We start from the raw sequence: 4123 nt of genomic DNA, 5'->3' as shown, positions 1-4123 counted from the left end.
GGTCTGGCATTTTGTCAACATCAAGCTTAAGAAAAAGAGTCTAGGGCAAGCAAGCATGAAGTATAAAATTTAACTGCAGAGGTACATCCCCACTAATGCAGTGATGTCAGTTGGTCATAAATGTAATTTAATCTTGATGGAAGTTCAGTGGAGCCTGCCTTCTTGACAGAGTGGGCATGAAGGGGAGAGGGATATGGGCAATGAGTTGTTCTCGTGTACTGTGGGACAAGTTTGCAGGGTATGTGGCTCTGCTTGGGGAGCGTCACAGTGCAATGGTGAAATGCTGGTGTGTACTGCTTGGTCTGAATGCACAGGTAAGCAGGGCTCACTTGCACGTGGTTGTAATGTGTTATCATTCATCTAACCTTGCTACAGATGCTGTAAACCCTTTGAGCATTTGTTGTACTAAGATAAATTTTGAGGCTGCTGTAGATGTTCAGGTGCTGTATACTGCTAATCATGAAGTGTACCTTGAGGTGTGTTGCAGGTACTGTATGCTGCTTCTCCTGCATATATCGCTTGGGGGTGTAGTGCAGACACTGTAATGCCGCTTATTATATATGTATTTTGAATTCTGAAAGAACTGAAGCTTTTTAGTGTAGTTTTTTAAAGCCATTTTGCATAACTTACCTTTGAACATCTCATTTCAAAATACTGACCTGGACTTGAGGACTAAAATGTGAAAGCTGTGGAAAGAACTATACTTGTTCCATAATTTATAATGTGTATCTTTGCAAGGAGCTACATGATTAAAAATACATCAATAAATCATATTTTGAACATGCAATCCCTTGCAATTTCTTATTTTGCCAAGAAATCATTATTTTCATATAGTTAAAGATGATTAGTTAGGAGCCACCATGCATAAATTACATGCTAGGCAAGATCGACAGGTAGAATTAACCTCTTAATGACTTTTTATTACACTACTTGCAGGTTATCTGACAAAAGTACAGAAGCTTTCAGGTACATGAGTTCTGAATAAGGATGTGTATGTCTGAAACTTGGTGTTTTTTCTAGCTAGTCTAATAAGACTGCCTACAGCCCTTCTTTGGCCTATGTCCTTAGACTGCAGTTGCACTACTGCTTTGTAACAACAGAATGTTGAATTAGCAATGTATTGTTTTCCCCTTGCTGAAGGGAAAAGTGATTGCTTAGAATATCAGCTTCTTGTTTTGAAATGTTGCCAGGTTTGTAAACAGGGAAAGATGTTAATTACCTACACTTTTGTTGAGGTTGAAAGTTAAACATTTGAGTCTGTCTGCTGCGAAATGTCAGCAGCTTTTGTCACAAGAATCAGAAGATTATACCGATTATTTGTTTAGGTATAGTCTTGTCCAGTAACCAAGCTGGATGGAATAGAGGAGCCTTTCAATGGAAAGCTCTTTTCATATCCGACTTACCAGCTTCTGTGTTTGGCATACACTCAGGGTGTAAAGGAAAAGCTAGCTAATGTCCTGTGGTAAATTCGGATGTTGATTCAACAGAAGTCCCAGGCAATGATTGTTTAAGATTATATCAAGTGTTCCTTCACCAAGAAAAGTATGTGAGCCTTCTGTCTGTGAGACTGAGCTGTGATTGATGTGCTTGTTCCTCTGCATTTAGCAATATAAGATTATTGCTTAGATAATATATATTATATATTTATATAAACATACAATTTTATATAAATATAAATAAATACATTTTGTATAAATATTATATATTTCTAGAAATACATAATTTTTTTTGTCTTTTGAAACGGTTTATTGGCAGGTACTGTCACTGTCTCTTCATGTGCCACTATTAAAATGGTGCTTGTTTCAGCCAAGAAATGGATGGCTAGTTGCTCGCTCTTCCTTCATTCTCTCTAGTGTTTTTCAAGAGTCCAAGGCTTTAATTGCTAGAGGCTCTGTTCTTATAATTCAGTTTTATTGCCCTTTTAATTACCATATAAAGACATTAGTTGCTATAACTGGTTTACTGCTGGGAAATTGTCCTTTACTAATTATATTAGTAATTTGAATAATAGAATAATGTATACACCTATGCAGTCCTTTTTCCCAAGAGTTCATTGTATGAGTTGAGACAAGTTCACTTAGAAAAATGGAAGGAGGACTACTAAGAGGTGACAGAAACATTGTTCTTGGAGCTGTAGATCTCTTTTACGCATTGTATTACAGACAGCAGAGTGCACAGTTTTGTGGCAAGAAGATGCTCAGGTGTTCAAATGCTATGCTCATTTGACCCAGTCTAATTGGACATTAGCACCACTTAAACCTTTGTGCATAATGCCGGGCTGTAGGTGGGGGGCGGAGGTAGGTGGTGTGATTCAGTGCCCCGAGCAAAGGGCCAGCAGTAGACGTTTTCCAGCTGCCAAGTTCAGCTCCTGACTCAGTCTGTAACGGTGAACCAAGCTGGTCAGAATTTCAAAACTATGTGGTGTTTCCACAAGGTTTTTTGTTTAAAGAAAGAAAATATTCAGTAGAGTCTGTTTTGATTTTTTTTAATGCAAGAAAATTCTCCTGGAATGTGTGCCAGTGTAGTTGGGAACTTCTGTCATTGTTAAAATGGCTGAACTACTGCGGTGCTTTTCCGTTTTGTTTTTTCTGCTGTCCAAGGTGAGAAAAATATAAAAATTTATATACATTTGCAAAACAGTTTGGATTTCAGAAATTAATGTTACATATGTTATTTAGTATTAGCATCTGTAAAGAAATCAAAGACTGTCATTTGATAGTCACTCAGTCTGGATTCAAGCTTTGTCCTTTATGCTAAGACCAGCAGCTTTCTCAGTAAAATGACTTGGATATTTTTTTTGCTTAAAAGGAGCAGTTGGCGCTTTACCTTTACCTCTGTCTTGTCCAGACTATAGTTCCTGAATCCTGAAAATAATTCTTAAAACCAGAAGTCCTAGATATTGTTGGCTGAAACAAAGGATTTGGAAGAGAAACTAGAGTATGTTGAATGGAAGATTTGGGGATGTGTAATGTGTAATTTGGGGATGTGACATTCTCTCTTAGCTGAAGCTGCTTTCAGCTCTGGTCACATTGCCCATCTGAAGGTGTCTAGATGCACCATGCTGATGTGTACCTATCATTCAAGGCAGTATGAGATAGGTGCTAAAATTACAGTGTGATGTGATTTTATGGAACACATATTCCGAGTATGAATAGAAAAAAAAAAGATGAAACATGCCTGCTTCTGAAGATAATATTCCTGCATCTTTTAGGATTGACAGCCTTCCTACCTTGGCAACTGCAGGTATTCTGACTTTTTTTTAAGATGTCTGTAGCACGTTTATTAATTTAGCCTCAGAATGCTCAGAAATAGCTGGATGTGATGCAGAGCTAAGAAAAGTAAGACGACTAGATCCTGCCATATTACATTCTTCTTTAATGTGGAAAGCCAAGATGAGCAGACATTTTTACCACGCATTTTATTTCTGAATGAATGAATCTTTTGAGAAGGTGTGTACATGCAGTGTGACCCCTGTATGTTTCCATGATAAATTTACACCTGAAGTAAATTTCTTTTCATATAATTCTACTTCCATAATGGTAAGATACTGCTAAAGTTGCTAAAACAGAAGTTCTGCCTGGTTTAGTTTGCAAATGTGTTTGGGTTTTTTGGTTGGGTTTTTTTGTGTGTGTGTGAAGGAATTTCCTTGATTGTGTTTTTTTTCGTTTGCTTTTCTATTTTTCCCCAAAGTAGTGCTGACCCCGCAGGTTGTTGCAGCTTAGTAATAAACAAGAGTTTTGTGTTGTGGCTTCCTAATGTATGTTGACTGGCAGCAGTGCACCATGTTGCTGTTCTGCCGTTAGGTGGCATGCCGCAGTTTGAAGTGTTCTTTTGTACTTAATAAACCATATTTATTTTTCCCTACAGCTTATTTAAAATTAGAGAACCTTCCAGGAAAAAACAGAGAAAACAAAACAGCAATAGTTTAGCATTATGTTTAGCCTGCCAAACGTTCAGCCCCTTAGGTTTCTGCGCTGTTAAGACATCCACAAGAACATGGTTGAATGGGAATAAACAGAAAGGCCAGCTCTTCACGGGGATTTTAAGTATCTGAATCTCAGTGGAGCCTTCAGTCCTGAGTGTGCTTCCTAGACTCCAGGGGGATGGCCTCCAAATGGGATCT

Source organism: Falco biarmicus, chromosome 6 (genome assembly GCF_023638135.1).
Source record: "Falco biarmicus isolate bFalBia1 chromosome 6, bFalBia1.pri, whole genome shotgun sequence".
In the NCBI taxonomy this organism is placed as follows: Eukaryota; Metazoa; Chordata; class Aves; order Falconiformes; family Falconidae; genus Falco; species Falco biarmicus.
Note: the sequence above shows the minus strand (reverse complement) of the source record.